The sequence below is a fragment of the Neopelma chrysocephalum genome, unplaced genomic scaffold, assembly GCF_003984885.1.
Source record: "Neopelma chrysocephalum unplaced genomic scaffold, ASM398488v2 Primary Assembly neopelma1_59, whole genome shotgun sequence".
NCBI classification, from domain to species: domain Eukaryota; kingdom Metazoa; phylum Chordata; class Aves; order Passeriformes; family Pipridae; genus Neopelma; species Neopelma chrysocephalum.
Genome location: NW_020897714.1, coordinates 15,015,439 through 15,035,553, shown reverse-complemented (window position 1 = coordinate 15,035,553; position 20,115 = coordinate 15,015,439). Strand labels below are relative to the sequence as shown.

Below are 20,115 nucleotides of genomic sequence, written 5' to 3'. Positions count from 1 at the left end.
GGATATGGCACACAGGTTATCTGCTTCCTGATAAGGAACAGGCTACATATCCCAAGTTCTTTTAATACCCATCCACATAAGGACCAGATCCATACAGTAATGAAGAGGGGGTAAAACAATTTGTACAGACCACACCACCACATACAGAATCTTTCCTCGTCTGATTCAATAAAATTACAGATTTTCATCCGCTTTTTAAGAAAGGACATTTGTCTTTGAAAAGCAGGTTAGTGTTTTCTCCTTACCTACTATAATAGAAGAGGCTTGTGATGAGTATTGTGCATGTAGATCGGTAAATGAGATGTTATCAAGAGTTTATGTTGATAATGTAATGCACATAGAAAGATGCTGGTAGTTCAGACTGCCCATAAAGCATACCATGGCAGTAGTTAGTTAACAATGAATAGTCAGGGTGAATAAACGGCACCTTGAGTTTTGTGGTGTTCTCCTCATTTTGTTTCCATTCTGTTTATTAAAACCTAGTTATGTATGCACATCTCAACTACATCATTTTTCCCAAATTTACACTAGAACATCAGTTCAGATAAATTCCCAGCTCTCATACAAAGAGCAAATTTTTGGAAAGGGAAGTATTCCTGCTACTGCTGGAACATCAGCAACTCAATTCCCTGACCCTCTGGAAGGAAACACTCATTGGGTGGAGTAGGTAGTGCAGAGAAGAAATCCAAAGTCGGAGTAACAGAAGTAACATCCTCTCCCAGTGGCGAGGACATGCTTCCCATTGTCCCATTCCTGAGGGTTACAGATTACAGCAGCTGTCAGGTTAGCTATTTTCTCTTTAAGGCAAGAGCTCCAAGCCAACCACACGCAAAACTCATACTATTTCTCCCCCGCAAGAATTCTCAAGATAAAGAACTACTTTCCCAGTAACCATCCTTCAATAAAAACTCCAGTTTAGTTTTAGTTTTTCAGCTTTCATATGAAAATAGTTTCTATGAAAGACTGAAAATTGTTCTAAACACTTTCAAAGGGGCATTTATAGCCACAGGGGTTTTTAATTCCTTGAAACACATGGCTATGCATAAGACTAAGAATGTTAGAGCACACAGAATATTCCCTCTAGGTTAGTACATAGACAGTATACAAAATAGCACATCACTACGCAGAATTAGGGTTTTCAACATGAAGCCACACGTCCCTTTGCTACACCTGAATGCAGAGATATCAATACCAAAGACAAAGCATGTGCCCACAGCACATGTCCTTAAATAGGACACAGATCAAGGACAATCACAAGAGAAGACAGGAGAGAGCACAGAGGAAAAGAAAACTTGTCTCCTAACACTGCACACCTCTGCAGAGTCCTGAGACTGCTAAAGATGAAGTAGTCACATCCTTGAGCCTTGCACACACTCCTACATTCATCCTACTCCAAAGCAGCCACCAGGTTTGTAGGCTGAGATAGTATCTTTTATTAGACCAACATGTGTAATGAACTTGTATACTGGTCTAACACAAGATACTAACTCTGCATCCAACAAGATGCTACTTCTGCAGTCCTCACCTTGCACAGGGGAATCCAATGACAAAATCTGACACTTTTAAAATTCATAATTACTGACTAAGTTATAAATAGGATCTTTATATATTCAGCACTTGATCCAAAGTTAGTGTCCCAAATTTTCATCACAATTAATGATAAGTCTGGCAAATTAATTTTAAAGTTGTTCTTATGGTGTGCATAAGAATTAAAATTAATAGTAATTTACCTTGTTATTCCCAGTGAACAGCAAAATTAGAAACATGGTCATTTGGAAAGTCCATTGATTAAGATTAACTACGGCATAGCAGAGAAAACCAATAGCTACACTTGGGAGTGGGTGAGAGGGGTAGAAGAGGTCTTTAAGATACTCTTAGAACATACACATCACAAGTTATCCACTACAGCAAAGTCTTTTCAGACAAGGTAGAATGAGAAAAATAGAGCCTGCAGCATACTATAGCTAAGCAGTAAAATAAGCACCTTGCATCAGTTCAAAAGGGATCAAAAAATCCCTGAAGTATCTATTATACAGTCATTGTGCAGTGTCTGTAACAGGCAGCATTATCATTGCTGAACATCTCAACTACATCTGCTTCCTATTTAAACATTTTTACAAATCTTGCATTCACTCTTTTCTCACAGATCAACAAGAATTTGGGGCATATGTGGCAAAATTCATTACTTAGTTATGTAAATAATGCCAAGTATTTTAGGCAGAACTGCAGCAGTGTAGTGTTAGAATTTTTTACCACTATGCACTTTGCACAGAAAAAAAATTCACTTGCAAAAGCTTAAACAGAAAGATATTTAGGAGTTTACTGTTTGTCACAAAACATACAGGATCTGCTTCTGAAATTTTGTCAACAATTAAAAGGCATTTGGTCATTCAGAACTGCTCTGTTATACTAATTCTCTATAAAAAGACTATGATGCAGAATTGAATATATGGTATAAGTAGCCTTCCCTCTCTACCTTTCAAAAAAAGCTTACTCAAGATAAATGGTAGACTTGCATTTTTAGACGGAGGAGGGCAGTATTATTTAAATTTTATTTTCAATATATCTAGCAACAGTCAAAATACAAATGTAATTCACTAATAAATCATACAGGAAGGAATCTGAAACAACCCACAGCAGAAATTGTACCGTTATGGTCAACAGTTCTAAGAAAAAAAGGGGAAAAAAATTCATACATTTAGGTGAATAGCTTGTCCTTTATCACCTTTGGTCTTAGAACAGAATGCCAAAATTTTATTTGCGGAGTGCTACTTCTCCAGTAGTCACTGAATCCTTTAGAACTCTGATCTTTCAGTTGGCACCTAGATCTAGTTCAGAGTTAGTGATAACCACATTGTCCTGGTTCTGACCAGGACAGGGTTAATTTTTGCAGTAGCCAGGAGGGGGCATGTCTAGGACATTGAGGTTATTCTATACCACTTCAAGTTACTTTCCAGGGAGAGAGAGGGGGTCCCTTCCAAGGTCAGGTAACCTGAGGGAGGGAACAGTCATGTATTGTCAGGGTTTACATTGGGTGAGAAATCACTCGTGAGTCGTTTGCATCTTTCTTGTACCATTTCATTAGTATTGTTGCTATTACTGTTCATTGTCTTACTTCACTGCTTGTTCGAGTAAATTGTTCTTATCTTAATCCATTTTGTACGTCCAATTCTCCTCTCCAGCCCACTGTAGGGGAGGGGAGAGTGGAGCAGTGCATGGTTTGGAGTGTTTCAGTGGGAACACCATTCCTAAACCACAACGCATATAAACTATTCACTACACCTGTCAGACCAGGTCTCCAGCACCCACAGTACCCCACAGTTTGCCCACAACCCACTAAGTTACCACTTGTGGGGAGAAACCAAGAAAAGGTCAGCCTGGAGAATGAAGTACCTTTGCATTCCTCCAGGCCAGCATAGTTGTACACTTTTATGATTATTTATGTCTGCTAAACTTCTCTGACTGACAAAGAACTGAAGAATAGCACTAGACACACAAAAAGCTCTCTTAAACACTTCATTTACAGCACTCTATAAAGGTAGCGGATAGTTTACAAATACCAGTATTCGTTCATCAAACCCTAATTAGTTTTACTTTGCAAATGCCATTAAACCCTCACAAGTCTTAATATGAGTTGAGTGACAATTTTGTCCATTGCTTTCCAGTTTTTAAAGGAAATACAAGTGCTAATGTACTGAAAAATTGCATGTCCTTCAGCATTCATCTAAGAGCAATAGCAACATAACAATGGGAAAGTTTAAAAACACTTTTCTAATTACCCAAACAAAACTACCAAGTTTGAGAAAGAATACTCATAAAATCTAGAATTACTAGTGTAAAGGACATTACCCATAGGTACAGTGCAAAGATGAAGATAAGTGCTAGGACCAGATTTCCTTCACTCTCCCAAGGCACACCGTAGAAAATATGAAACACCATAATGATGTTTAACACCTAATTTTATCTTTCATTTGAGGGTCTATTTGTACTCCTAATCATCACAAGAAAGCTAAAGGTTTTAGTTTAAGCAGAAAATAAAGACTAAGTTCTGCTATAAGATAAATCATAGTGTACTTGCAGTTACAGATTGAAGAAATTATTCTAGATTATCAAAATAGTGCTTTTTAGCCAACAGAAGCGAAGGGTGTTTCTTCTGCTTTTTACGAAGACACAACTACAAAATGAGCATTTAGCCAAATACAGCACTGTTGCTATTCCTGATGTTTTGAAGGACAAACAAGAAGAAAAACCTCACAGGAGAGACAGGAATAAAAATACCCACAAAAACCCCACCACACACACAACCTAGTCCAACTCCAATACTAAATCACTTTATTCCAACACATTGTCAGCCTGACTACTGTTGTGGAAGGGAAATGCCTGTACCTGCAGTACCATGGACAGGGTATGGAAAAGCTCACAGAATCAAAGAATATGCTGAGTCGGACTGACCCACCAGGATCATCGAATCCTACTCCTGGTCCTGGTCCCCCAAGAATCATACCACATGCCTGAAAGCATTGTTCAAACACTTCAACTCAGACAGGCTTGGTGCTGTGACCACTTCCATGGGGAGCCTCTTCCAGTGGCCAATCACCCTCCAGGTAAAAATCCTTTTCCTATCAAACCTAAGCCTACCCTGACTCAGATCCATGCTGTTTCCTTGAGTCCTGTCACTGGTGACAGGAGTGAAGAGAATGGTACCTGCCCATCCTCTTCCTCTCGTGGAGATGTCGAAGATCGCAATGAGGTCTCCCGTCAGTCTCCTCTTCCTCAGCCTGAACAGACCAAGTGACCTCAGCTGCTCCTCATATGGCTTTCCCCTAAGACCCTTCACCATCCTCATGACCCTCCTTTGGACACTCTCCAACAGCTTAGTATCTTCCTTATATTGTGGTGCCCAAAACTGCACACAATGTTCAAGGTGAGGCCGCACCAGTGCAGAGCAGAGCGGGACAATCCCCTCCCTCGACCGGCTGGCGATGCTTTGCCTGATGCCTCCCAGGACACAGCTGGCCCTCCTGGCTGCCAGGGCACTGCTGACTCATATTCAACTGGCCATTGACCAGGACCCCAGGTCCCCTTCTGTTGCTGCTTTCCAGCCTCTCATTCCCCAATCTGTACAGACAACCAGGGTTGCTCCACCCCAGATGCAGAATCCGGCACTTGCCCTTGTTAAACCTCATATGGTCGGGGATTGCTCATCTCTCTCATTTGTTGAGGTCTCTCTGAAGGGCCTCTCTGCCCTTGAGGGAGTCAACAGCTCCTCCCAATTTAGTGTTGTCGGCAAACTTAGTATTCCTTTGAGTCCTGTGTCCAAATCATTAATGAAGATGTTGAAGAGAACTGGGCCGAGGATGGAGCTCTGCAGAACCCCACTAGTGACAGGTCACCAGCCTGATGATACCCCCTTCAATATAACCCTTTGTGCCCAACCTGTGAGCCAGCTGCTCACCCATTACATAACATGGTTATCCAACTGTGTGCTGCATATTTTGTCCAGAAGGATACTGTGTGAGACAGGTCCAAAAGTTTCGCTTAAGTCCAAAAGGATTACATCTACTGGCTTTCCTAGATCAACTAGGTGGGTTACCCTGTTGTAGAAGGAAATCAGGTTCAATAAGCAGGACTTTCCCCTCATGAAGTTGTGCTGGCTGTGACCAATGGCTGGGCTGTCCTCCAGGTGTTTTCCAGTACCTCCCAGAATAATCTTTTCACCGAAGTGAGACTGATTGGCCTGTAGTTTCCAGAGTCCGTCTTCTTGCCCTTCCTGAAAATCAGAACATTTGCCAGCTTCCACTCAGCTGGGATCTCTCCAGATTCCCCAGACCACTCAAAAAAAAAAAAAAAAAAATCAAACCTTGAGAGAGGTTTTGCAATGACATCAGCCATCTCTGAGGATTTGCAGATGGATCCCGTCAGGCCCCACAGATTTGTAGGGATCCAGGTGGATCATCAGATCCTGCACAATTTCAGGGTCAACTGGGAGCTGATCATTCTCACAGTCATGGTCCTCCATCTCAGGGCACTGAAACCCTCCTGGTTCATCATCCGCGTTGAAGACAGAGGCAAAGAAAGCATAAAACACCTCTGCCTTGTCCCTGTCCCTGTTTGTGAGGTGACCATCCTCATCCTGTAACAGGCCAATGATATTTCAATAATGCCTATTGTCATTAATGTATTGGAAAAAACTCTTTATTGCCCCCCACATTTCTGGTCAGCTTCAACTCCGATTGAGCTTGGCTGCATAAATTTTCTCCCTACAGCAGCAGGCAGCGTCTCTGTATTCTTCCCATGTCAGCCGACCTTGCTTCCGCTGGGCATACACCTTCTTTTTTCTCCTTATTTCCCTGTTCAGCCAAGCCAGTCTTCTGCCTTGTCTGCTTGACTTGTGACATTTGTGGATTGCCTGCTCCTGTGCCCTTAGGATACAGTGTTTAGAGAGTGACCAGTACCGATGGGCTCCAGCACCTGCAAAACCATTTTCTGAGGGGACTTTACTAGTTCTCTGAGCAGCCTGAAGTCTGCTCCCTTCATGTCCTGAGTTGAGGTTTTGCTGGCACTCTTTCTCCTGTCAACAGAGATTTTAAACTCAATAGTTTTGTGGTTGCTGTGGCCAAGACAGCCGCCAATCTCCACTTGCTCACGAGATCCACTCTGTTGACAAGCAGCAGATCAACAAAGGCACTTTCTGAGGCGGCTCCCTTAGGACCTGTTCCACGAAGTTGTCAACTAGGGTTTTTAGGAATCTTCTGGCCTGGGTTGTACAAGCTGTGCGATGCTTCCAGTTAATTCCTGGCAAGCTGGAGTCCCCCGTAAGGACAAAGGCAGTTGACTTGGAAGTGTCCCTTAGTTCCTCAAAGAATTATTCAGTCATCGTCCTGGTTGGGAGGTCTGTAGTAGACTCGAAGGATGACATCCACATTATTTGTTTGTCCCTTGATTCTTACCCAGAGGCTCTCAACTGTGCCATCGCCAACTGTGAGCTCTCTTCCATTACATACAATGCCACCTCGCTTCTTCTGCCCTGCCTATCCCTCCAGAAGTGCCTGTAACCACCCAACAGGGCACTCCAACCACAAGACTGATTCTATCATGTTTCACTTATGCCAATGATATCAAATCTCTGGGACAATGCTTCGAGCTAGTCTTATTTGTTGCTCATGCTGTGTGCATTAGTGTAGGAATACTTCAGGTGTAGTACTTTGTAACCAAAACCTCATGAAGCTGATTGAGGGATCCCATTACTGCTCATTTGCTCGGGTTTCGGCACACCATCCCATTGCTCATCACTGGCAAGTCTGGTATCTTCCCTTCCCCTTTGGAGCACTTAATTGCTGAATTCTTAAGCAACCAGATTGAACTTTAAGAAAACAAACATCCTGTGTCAGTGCAAGAGATTCAGTTATCTTCTGTATTACATCAATGAGCTTCAGTATTTATATCAAGCAGTACCTTTAAGTTTAAAAAGTCCTGCATTTCCACTGAAGCCACACTATCTGCTTTAAGGTTCTTAATACAGAATTATAGAATGGCCTGGGTTGGAAGGGATCTAAAAGATCATCTAGTTCAAACACCTCTGCCATAAGCAGAGACACCTTTCACTAGCCGAGGTTGCTCAGAGCTCCATCCAATCTGGCTTTGAGTATTTCCAGGGATGGGGCACCCACAACTTCCCTGGGCAACCTGTTCCAGGGCCTCATCACCGTCACAGTACGGAATTTTTTCCTAATATCTAGTCTAAATCTATTCTCTTTCAGTTTGATAGCATTCCCCCTTGTCCTGTCACTACATGCTCCTGGTAAGAAGTCCATCTTCATCTTTCTTAAAGGCTCCCTTCAAGTACTGGAAGGCCACAATTAGGTCACCCCAAAGCCTTCTCTTCTTCAGGCAGAACAATCCCATTCTCTCAGCCTTTCCTCATAGCAGAGGTGCTCCATCCATCTAATCATCTTAGTGGCTTCCTCTGGACTCACTGCAACAGCTCCATGTCCTTCCTGTGCTGGGACCCCAGAGCTGGATGCAGCACTGCAGGTGGGATCTCACCAGAGCAGAGAGAGGGGCAGAATACCCTCCCTCAACCTGCTGCCCAGGCTGCTTCTGGTGCAGCCCAGGATACACTTGGCTTTCTGGGCTATGAGCTCACATTGCTGGGTCATGTCCAGCCTCTCATCCATCAGCACTCCCAAGTCCTTCTCAGCAGGACTGCTCTTGATCCCTTCATCCCCCAGCCCGTGCTGATACTGGGAGTTGCCCCAACTCAGGTGCAGCACCTTGCACTTGGTCTTATTAAACCTCATGAGATTTTGTAGGCTCATTACTGACTCTTAGTTTCAAGGTCTAACATGGACAATTTATTTGTGAAGTTGAGGACTGTTACAATTTTTTTGCTACAGATTCATAGAATAGTTCCAATTGGAAAGGATCTTTAGAGTTTCCTAGTCAACCTCCTTCTCAAAGCAAGGTCAGCAAAATCAGTCTAGATTACACAGGGCTTTATCCAGTGGGCATCAAACCATTTAAGGCCGGACACTACAGAATCTCTTTCACCTGTTCCAACAATTGTCCCACTCCATGGAGAAACATGTTCTTCTTAAATGCAGTTATTTTAATGCATGCCTGCTTTCTCTTGCCTGCCTTCCACATATTGCTATAAAGATCCTGGCTCAGTATTCTCAATAGTCTGCCCATTGGTACTGTAAGGCTGCTATTAGTTCCTCCTGCTTCCCAAAGCCTTCTCTTCTGCAGCCTGAAGACCCATTTCCCTAACAACTGACAGAATTCTAGCAAACTCTTACTTCTCCTACACATCTGCTAAACCTAAAGTCTTCCACCACAAATATAATGTTTTGATTTAGAGTGGCTGTTATCTTGATCCCCACATTTCCCCAGATACAACTGTAGGAACTGACACCTCACACTAAAATCTGCTCTAGTATAAGCTAAAATGAGTTATACACTGCCTTTCTGGGCTCACTATAATCCCCCTCTAGGACATACATCAACTCTAAAGAGACCATCTCCTGTTCAGCTGGCAGATCTGTTCCTAAATTAGAATTAAGAGATATGGAAGAACTTCCTAAAAAAAAATAAAAAAATCACCCAGTTGAACAAAGAGCTGTAGTCTTACAGGCTCATTATATATATATATACACATACATATATATATACATATATGTACACAAGCTTGGATACATAGGAAAAAGAAAAGATGCCCTGAACTGAAGGAGGGGAAACAAAACAAACAAACAAAAAAACAAAAACACACCAACCAACAACAAAAACACTCCAGTGGGAGGCGGGGGGGTGAACCTACAACAAAAAAACCAAACCAATGACCCAAACTCAAAGTACATAGATCAGAAAGCTATCAGGAAGGAAAATAAGAGTACATTATTAGGACTGCTGTCTAAACGACTGTTACAAAAAAGAATAAAAACATTAATGAAGATGCCACAAGCACTCCAGCACCTGAGGTAAATTTCTGTTAAGGTGTAGTCCCCTATTGACAATTGCAAGCAAAAAGTTCCTCTATCAGTTTTCCCAATCCTCCAAAGTTACTTATCAGACTAACAATATTTCAGTACAGTAACAGCTCTTCAGACAGTCACTCACTCTTGGATGAAGCAAGTAATATCAGGAATTATTAACCACTGGAAAAATCCATGTCATGACTAGTCAGTCAAGAAATCCCAGAGACAGGAGGGGAAGGAGTGAAAAAGAGGAGATATATCTCAAGATTTACTCCATATCTCTTATCAGTAATTGATATGTGATCCAGCACTTATTTCTCAAAAGAAAAGACGGGGGGCTACAGATACTGGAAGAAGTAGTGATGCTTCCTTAACAGAAAAAAAGCAATCTTCTCTACAGACTTTCCTATCTCTCTGGAAAACCCATGTTCTATATTTCATTTCCAGCTGAGGGGGAGAAAATATATCATAGAAAGGTCTGTACTCCTCATCCAGCTCACTAAAAAAAAAAATCCATACAAATAAAAAAAATCCTTGCACCAGTTTAAAATAATTCTTCAGAATACTCGAGAAACTACAAAGAAACACATAGAAGTAAGAAGATTTGATCATTCTCTTCAACCTCATCCTAAAACTCGTGAAACAGCAGAGTCACTGGCCTCAGATTCACTCTCAGCCATTCATACTGTTAATATCTTTCCAGTCACATAACTGGAAAAAAGTAAATTTGACTTTTGCAAGAAGTGACAATGCTTGCCCCCCACCACAGAGGGTGTCAAGTAAGGAGAGCCAAGTCAGTTTACGCCACAGGCAAATGAACACTTAACAACTGGAAGACAGAATATTATTAGATGAATAACTAACTGGGGCCCCCAGCATAATGAAGACATGGAACTGCTCAAGCAGGTGCACAGAAGGGCCACAATGATGATCACAGGGCTGCAGTATCTCTCCTATGACGTTGGGGTTGTTCAGCCTGGAGAAGGCTCCAGGGAGACCTTACAGCAGCCTTCCAGAACCTAAAGGGGGCCTACAAGAAATATGGAGAGGGACTCTACTAGGAAGTGAAGTGACAGCACAAGAGGTAAAGCTTTTAAACTGAGAGAGGGTAGATTTAGATCAGCTATTAGGAAGAAATTCTTCACAATGAGGGTGTTGAGGCCCTGGAACAGGTTGTCCAGAGGAGTGTGGATGTCCCATCCCCGGAAGTGTTCAAGGCCAGGTTGAATGGGGGCTTTTTGAGGAACCTGGGCAAGTGGAAGGTGTTCCTGCCCATGGCAGGTGGTGCGGAACGAGACGATTTTTAAGGTCCCTTCCAAACCAAACCATTCCGTGATTCTGTGAACTCGTCTATACTTTGCATTTTAAAAGGCAACACAGCAATCCATTAGAACTTAATTGCATTTAGGTAGTGCTTAAGGCAGAAAACCAAAATACTACAAATTAAGGCTGTGATCCTACAAACATTTAAGTAGTAAACTTTACTGGAATAGATTTAGACTATAATGAAATTACAGAACATGCCTGAAACAGAGAAACAAGCCTACATTTGCAATATTAGCTTCAAAAATGTTTATTGTAACAACTCCTTACCACAAGGACTGCTCTTGTACAATATAACAGTCTTAGCATATAAATACATGAAGTACAGTGGAACTGTAAAGTTACAACAGAAGTTTAATACGCATAAGCCTATTTCCACTTTAAAGAGACATTAACAGTTACACCAAGATAAATACACTTAGAATTTTTCAAGAGTGAAAAAGTAACTAAAGCATGAGTCCCTGCAGCTAATAACTGGACCACTTCAGCTTTTTCTCTATGTGTCCCTGGAAGGTAAAGCTGATTCCAAATATAGCACACATCCTGTGCTCAAATTTGTGGCACTACCTGAAAGTAGGCGGAAATTAGGCCTCTGGCTTATTTCTTGTTCTGTGCTAAAAATGACAAAGGGTGAAGCTTCTCTAAAATCTGAAATTCTGTAGCACGTAATTCAAGACAATAAAGTATTTCTTTTAGCAATTTAGGAAACAGTTGGATAACATAAAAGGTACATCTAATTAACATGCAGTATCAAATAAATCCAATGATTTATCAGTTCTATCAGCTGAAGAAAAAGACTAACTCAGGAGTTCAGTTCAAGTATAGAAAATAGGAATACTATACTTAGGACATCATCTGCTTCAGACAAGAGCAGGATGCTGCTTCAGTAACATTCACTGACACCTGAGTCAACAGAAAATAGTACAAACGTCTACCATGTCACAGTCACAATCACACTTTGGGATTCATTTGGCTTCTATAGAGAATACTTGAAATTTTACTATCTATTTTGTAATTTAAAAATCAGTTATTTCAAAAAACAAACCAATCACTTCACGAGAAGCACAGAAAAATTTCAGAGGATGAAAGCATCTTCTAATCAATCACTTCACATACCTGCTAGAAATCCAGAAAGGCAGCTGCTTTGTGCAATATTCACTCATACCATAAATCCCCATTCCCAAATATCTGGTACACAAGCTACAATCGCCTGCATCTACTTTTCAGGGAAATACATACTTGTTTGCTTGCATTCAAGGAAGCACTTTTATCTCAATGAGGAATAGAACACATATAACTGCTTGAAAATAATTTATATGTTGTAGTAAACAAATTCTAGAGACAGTCATATATAAAGCAATTGCCTTAAAAGAAAAAAAGAAAGGGAGAACATTAAGAAGCAACCTGTGAAAATAGTTTTCCAGGTCATTTTTTAAAAAGGCTAGGTAGAAAGGGGAAATTAATTTAGGATTCTAAAAAGAAACAATTTAGTAAAATACTCAAAAAGCAGAGCATCAGGTTACACAAATTTAAGTAGAATGTGTAGTATTGGTTTTTTATAAATTCCTTCTACCTCAAATATATGGAGCTGTGTTAACTCAGATAGGTGAACTTAAGGAGTCATTTGGTATGTACAAAGTACTGAATTAAATCCCAAACAAAAATCTGTCAGACTGTGACAAATAAACACTGTAAAAAGCACAGAAGTTCAAGTTGACTGCAAATGCACTTGCCCAGCATATCCTTTAAATGTTGTGACTGTTTAATACTACGAGATACAAGTCTGAGTTTTTAGCAATTAGGAGCAGCTGAATGTGGTTTCTTTGGAGAAGCCTAAGCCATATGAGATGCAAACTAACCAAAACCCATAAGAAAATCGAAAAACTGTCTTAAGGGGATGAAGAACCGGCTGATAGATTTAAAAACAGAAGAAAAAACCACAAAATTACGACATTAAGGATGCCTCAAACATTCATGATGATGTCAGGTCTATGTAAGAGGATGCTCTCCAATATCTGACTTCATACTTAGTAAAAAAAAAAAAAAAACAAAAAAAAAACCCAAATAAAACACAGAGTGACGCTGAGTCCATCTCCTTTCTGCACTTCTATATAACATGGTATTTCCTGAGTCCATTATAAGTCTCAGAAAAAAACAGTACTGTCAAAAGATGTTGCACTCCACCTCTACAGTTACCTTCACCATGCTTTCAGAGTTGGCACACACTGAATACAGCAGAAACAGTAGCTGGTGGTAAATGGCTCATTTATTACGAGTGGATGACTACAGCACTGCCAGTGCCAAAAGGAACCTGCCCCTCTCACCTCGTCACACCAAATTACAAATTTGTTTGAAAACAAATTTTGCTTAACCTCTGCTCAATAGTTTAATATATATATGTGCAAAGAATGTTTAAAAAAAGTATGGTCACCAGTATTAATTATGATTAAAGACAGAATAAACATTTTACTTCAAAGTGCCTGTTTTCTGACTCTTCACTTCACTTATATTCTATACAACTAAGCTCAAAAAATAAAAGCCATGTGCCACTGCAGGTTTCCTTATAAAAATGGCTGTATGGTGTTCTCTTTTTGCTCACTGAACTCGAAAGCAATTAGCTAGTTTCCCAGAAGAAGATACTAGAGAACCAATTCTAAGTAGTTCCTGCCCAGGGAACTTTTCTTAAGACTGCCAGTCATGTGGTCACACAACACAGCCAGTTCTCACCAAGTTTCACTGTTTTATGTATTTATACAGTAGTAACCAGAGCAATAGTTCTCATACAAGATATGCCACTGCCCCACCTCCTAGGCATCACAAGCCTCAAGGTTAAATCAGAATGAGATTATGAGCAAAAGCTTTAAGAAATTAATGGCTCTAAAAAGGCTCAGTTAGAAGAGGAAGCCACTACACTGTTGAGAACATGAGAATGAACCTACCTTGAAGCATGCTTACAGTTATAACTACTATTCAAGACTAGACTGAAATTGTAATCCAGCCAGATGACGACACTACCCATGTGCAGAAGACAGCTTGATGAGTATAAGAGCTGCTATTTCCTTAAACTTCCCAGCTGTTCTTCCATATTTTCAGCATACACCAACAGTTATGTAAAAGAAAACCAGTGATCATCCTCTGGGTTCAGACTTACCACTTGATGTTCTAGAACAAGTTTGCCCCTAACTGTGAAACCACAACATTAATACGTCAAATATATGCTTTACTAAATGAAAGGATTAGCAAAGGAGCTTTCAAAGACAGGAAGGAGCTCTAATTTCTCAAACATGGTTCCTCAGTTATGAATTCCTTGACCCTTAACCTAGGATGAAGTTTCATAAAAAGAAAGATTACCTTCTTAGGAAAAGGGATTCAACTTGCTAAACAATCAACAGAAGCACATGCAAGAAGGCTCCTTCAGAGCAGCAGCAGCAGTTACATGACAAATGGCAGTACGACTAAGTCACTAGACAAACTGGATTAATGCTACTGGGTCTCTCTCACTCAGACCAGCACTTTTAATGTAACTTCAGGACTTTAGGGGCCCCTACAGTTCACGCTGATTGAAGGAAATATATTCAAATTAACTATGGGGCATGTTGACTCATAAACACTAATTTTGACCTAGCAAGTTTTGGCCTTTCATTTTATGTTAGTTTAGGAGCTCTCAGAGGACACATTTTATGAATGAAATACTGAAGACTAACCTTAGTTTTCATTCAAAAAAAAAAAAAAAAGAAGTCACATGTAATGAAGTGGCAGCTATTCAGAGAGAGGGAATAGTTTCTATTTTTGCAACGTCCAGTAGCCCAAGGTAACATCTTCATATCACAGCAAAGCTTTAGGTCTTTAACTGACAGGCACAGCTATAGCTACACATACCTATCTCTATCTTCATTCATTATATGTGGAGAGAAGACAGGGAAAGAAAGTAGCTGAACACTTTCTCCCCTCATCTAGTGATTACTGCTACATACTTCTTTCCCTATCCCATTTTTCTATGTTTCTAGGCTGTATTACAAAACAGAAACTCTGAACAACAGCCACCACATGCTTACCTATCCGGGATATAATCTTCATCAAAACTTCTATCACTTAACTCCCTCAGCTAGGCAGTTCCAAAACACATATAAATGTAATTTAATTACTTCCTCCCAGTCCTGCACTGAAATTCTGTTGTTTTGATTTAAGATGGTAATTTATTGTAACATGGAATAGGAGAGAGGTTTAGAAATAACAAAATTACTCCACCTGCAAGTACGGTATTTCACAGTCTAGGTGTCTCAGTTCACAGACCTTGCAATTTAAAATTAATATACACATTTCAAACAGGACCCACATTAAAGCTACACTTGTAAAAGAAACTTTAAACCAATGTATAACATGAAGCCTGCCTTCAAATAAATCTCATCTGTTTAATTCAGTGTTCCTGAAACAAATTAAGAAAATTGTTCGCAAATCTTCCTATGCAGTGTATTTTATCTTACAATGAGTGAGATTGCTATCCTTTTAGTTACTAGTTTTCTGTATGAAACCTTACATGGAATAAAACATTTAAGAACATCCACACTGGGAAAAATAAATGCCCCTTCTGTCAAGTAAGGAAAAGATTAGAGCTCAGCAGACTGAAACAAGATTATATTGCAGTTCACCAAAAACAAGGCCTAAAAACATGCCAAAGTAAAACCTGGGATGAAGAACCACTTGAAAACCACAGTACACACGCCTATCACATTTTCTGGCCATCCCTACAAAGCTTCTGTGTTTCTGTTTTAAATTTGAAGAATTCATTAGAATAAGTTAAAAGCAAAGACAGAGAAGTGCGCTGCCATTTTTGCAGTTTATTTCACTTAATTTGTTTTGAAAAACGAAGAAGCAAAAAATCAAACCCCAACAACACAAAAATGCCAACAAATTCCTAGTGCTAATAATAGATACAATTGATTACATAGAAAATATTGCAACTTTAACTTCCAGCAATCAAGGACTGCTAAGCTGTGAAGAGTCAAATACTCAAAGCCCAGAGAGGGCAAGTCCAAGGACCTGCACTACAACAGGGGACCCTCCATCCCACTTCAAGCAGAAATACAATTGCTTTATATCAGATTTTGTGGTCAACTAGAACCCACTCCATATTAGGAATCTATTCCTCTCAAGACAACATCAAGATAGAAAAAACTGATGTTGGAATCACAGTATGTTAGATCCTAGACAGATGAAGTTTTCCCTTCTTCCCTTGCAAGAAAACAGAACCAGATCAAAGTCAGACAGCACTGATCAGAGAACAAGCCTTAGCCAAGATCCAAGTTCGCCTTCCACCAAGTTCAGTAGCATGTTTGCTTGATCCACCTTTATTTTTAATTTGGTGACTAAAAGATAAAAAAAATCCCCCTTATGCTGACCCCAACCTATTTTTCCCCCAATCTGAAAATGAGTAACAGATGAAGTACCTGATAAAAATACACAAATTATTGATTAATCATTATGAAATTAACACTAACATATTCTGCTCCAGAATAAAAATACAGTACACAGCTTTCAGGTTACACAGAAAAGGATGAGCAGGAGCATCATTCTCTTGGCCTGTATTCTCCTTATGGCTTTGGATGCAGGCTTCCTCCAGTTGTTAAAGCACATGCATGAGATAGTTTATGAATACCTTATTTTGTACATGCATGTTTAGAAAACACTTGCAAGTTCCATTTAAATAATAGACTCCTACAAGAAATATCCTGGAGTTGTCATGTTCCCAGAATAGTGAAGTGGAAGGAAAGAATAAAACATATAGCCACAAAACCTACTTCATCTTAGTACTATGAGGAAATCAATAGTTTAAACACTAATTCTTTTCTTTCAGCTGTTGGAGCCAGTCTAATAACAGCTAGCCAGAAGTCAAAAACATGTATTCTGAATGCTCACCGAATTAGTATGATCTTTGATACAATTTTAAAATAAGAAAACTGTAAAGATTCCCTTTTCAAGATCATACAAGAAAAATGCCACCTGACAAAACCAAGCATATCAAAGTTCCTGGTACAACAGAACAAAATCCAGTTTAATAAAAACATGCACCTAACTGATCCAAACAGTTTAATGCAAAAACACATATATGTATTTACTTACAGAGGCTATATTCCTGTTTTCTGCTTAACACTTACATTGCCCTCCCAGCTTGCTTACAGGAAGAACCAGAAGGTCTGAGCAGCATCTCAAGCCACGCCAAACCATTTGCTACTATACTTAGTTTTCCAAGCCCGGAAAGCATTTACAGTTGTTAAAATGTTAACAAATGTTAATCAATCTCCTGAAAGGAAAAAATTCCTAGACTATTCTCCAAGAACCAGAAGAGTGGGGCCCAAAGAGATAAGGGCTCTATTTATTTATAGAGCTCTAGCTCCTCACACTGTTTCCATCCAAAACAAAGGAGACAAACCAGATATACGCTGGGGAAAAAAAAAAAAGCATAAACATCTTGAAAGAGAGGAAACATTCAGGACACTGAAGCAAGGTAAGTCATGCAGTCTTTCACATATGCACCTAGTCAAGTTATCTCACCAATACTGCACAACTGCAAGCGGGACAAAAGGTGATTCGTACAACCTAAGGCACTAATTCACCACGTGAAAGTTTAGGCACCCTTGATCCTAGCAGTCTTGCTGAGCAAGTAATTTCCTTCCAGCATGTGTTAAGGCCTATAGATCAGCCTCATCTTACCAAAACAACCAAGGCCTAAGATGCAATCTACAATCAGCCACTTAACAGTTACCTGTGCTTACAGAACAGTCTATTTGAAATAATCTCATTTATTTCAAAGAAACAGGTAAAATTTTGAGAAATAGTTACCAGAGTTAAGCCTTCAGGGCCCATACTTAAGATCTTGGTCAGAGTAATTTCAAAACATTTAACTCACAAAAAACATCCCAACTTTCCTGAACAATAGCCATGAAGGACAACCTGTCTCTGTACATAAAGAATATTTGTAATTAAATAAAAAAGCCACAGTCTTGAGTATACTCTCTCACCAGCTTTTCTAGTCCAAGCCTTTTATTTAGTTGGCATTCTAAGGATGTTCTTGAACTTTGAGGAAAAGGTACCAAGAAACTAGTAGAGCACTACTCCTGACAGACACTCACCATCTTTTCCCTGTAAAGAGAAAAGCTGTTAGGATCCAACACTCATCATTTTAAAAGCTAATAAAGAGGTACCTGAAGAAACACGCAAGATAAAAGAACATATTATTTTATCACTGTATTTCTCCTTTTCAAAACAATCTTTTCCCCTAAAATGAGCTTAGTTTGCAATTCAGCCAAGTTTAACTGCCAGGCATTTCTAAACACTTGCATGGATTCATCTTGTTTATGAAATGGAAATTCTATCACAGAATTCCAAAAGCCTAAGGTACAGCACAGCTGAATCCTTGACCATGCATTAGACCACTACATTATTACAGAGATGCTAAGAAACTAGGAGTATATTTGAGTATTTGTAAGCCATCTGAAACTAATTCATCCTCTTCAGTCAAACAGCTGCTTTCTTCCCTGCTCTTCATAAGCCTATATTTTATTTTTTCCCTTTCCTTTTTTAGCAGTGAAAGGGGCTAGAAAAAATTTCTTTCTTCTACATATTCATCTTTCAGTATGAGTTCTCTTCTCTTAATGCCAGACAGCAAGAATATGAAGTCAAAGTACAGGGATGTGCAAGTCAAGACATTTCAAAGCTAAAACAAAATACAGACAGTTAAAACACAGCGAGTTAGAAACCTGTACAGGCTCAGTAAACATGCGACTAGTCAACATTAACTTCTACAACTTTTGAACAGGAGCAAGCCAACTGCAGGCCTAGAGTTTCCACAGCTTTAACTAGCTGATAGGTTTTGCTTCCATTAACATATGCTCTGAAGAGACTTGCTTCTCCTATGAACTACATACTCGGTATTACCACACTGACAGAAATATACAAGCCATGGACTATTAAATCCTTTCTGGTACAGTAACCAAACATTTTAAGATAATTATCTAATGTATTTTCCCTCCCCTTCACTGTACAGATGAAGGCACCGGCAGCTCCCTTTCAGACTGGCAGGTAGAGCTGTACGACCATCGCTGGGAACAGGAGAGAGCCTGCATGCAGCCTTGCCATTTGCTTCTGCCAATGCACGAAACAGAAAGAGCTTCTAGGATTTTGTAAGTAGGAAACGGAAAGTTACACATAGGTTATTTTACTGACTGGCAAATCTCTGGAGGCTACATGGACTGTCCAAAATAACATCAAAATTAAGAGGCTGCCATTTACCATCTGTTTGCCTCTCTCTCTCTTCCCAGAAAAAAAAGTGCACATCACAAGAAGAAATAGAACCTGGCTCCGTGGAAGAGGAAGAAGGGGAGAAAGGAAATTTCCACGCAAATTCCAAATGAATCACGCCGCGATGCCCGCGCCCGGCCGCGCCGGCCTGCCCCGACGGAGGCGAGCGGCTCCAGGGGCACCGGCCCCCCGCGGCCCTGACCGGTGGCCCGGCACGGCCCAAGGGCTCCGCCACGCCGGGGCGGTGAGGAGGAGATAAATAAAGCCTCCTCCGGGCAGCGGCACCGAGGGAGCCCCTTCCCTGGCGCCCCCCGGGAGGAGGAGCGGCCCGCTCGCCCCCGCGCCCTCCCCGCCCGGCCCGGTGCCCCGGGCGCTCGGCAGCGGCCCGGCGCGTCCCCCGGCCCCGGGGCTGCACCGCCGGGTGGGCTGCGGCCTGCGCCGTCCCGGTGAAGCCGCGGCGCTCTCGTAGCCAGAGCGGCCCGGCTCCCCCCCGCCTCCTCCTCGCCTCTGCTTCCCTCCCTCCCTCCTTCCCTCCCCGGCCCGGCCTTCAGCTCGCACTCACCCGCCTTCCTTCTGCCTGCCCGGCCCGCGGTGCGTGTGCGCGGCTCTCCCCGCTCGGGCTGCCCGGCGCGGCGGGGGCGGCCGGGCGGGTGGGTGAGTGAGCGTGCAGGGAAGGAGGCGAGGGGAAAAGGAGGAGAAGGGTGGGGAGGGAAGGAGAGAGGCGGTGAGGAAAGAGAGAGAGAAGCGGAGGGGAGAAACCCGCAGCGGCACTCCTGGTGCAGGACGTGCGGCGGCGGCCGGCCAGGCGCTCAGGCGGCTGCTCCGACGACCTTTACGCGAGGGACGGGCGGTCTCCGAGCTCGGGGCGCTCCGCTGCCAGCCCGGCCACCATCTTACATTGGGGAGACTTGCCCCGGACGCCGCCCCCGCTGCGCGTGCGCCGCCGGCAGTGGGCGGGGTGCGGCGCAGGAGGGGGAACGGGACGCGACGACAGCGGCCGCGACGGGCCCGGGGCATGACG

The 20,115-nt window shown here is 41.6% G+C and overlaps 1 protein-coding gene across 1 annotated transcript in view; it reads right to left on the bottom strand.

The window, feature by feature from the left end:
• CNOT4 (CCR4-NOT transcription complex subunit 4) overlaps window positions 1-20,012 on the bottom strand; it is an 82,627-nt gene extending 62,615 nt beyond the window's left edge. The window contains exon 1 of the mRNA XM_027680011.1: window positions 19,657-20,012. The gene's annotated coding sequence lies outside the window, so the exon portion shown is untranslated. The remainder of the gene's footprint in view (window positions 1-19,656) is intronic.
• Between the last annotated feature and the right edge of the window lie 103 nt (window positions 20,013-20,115).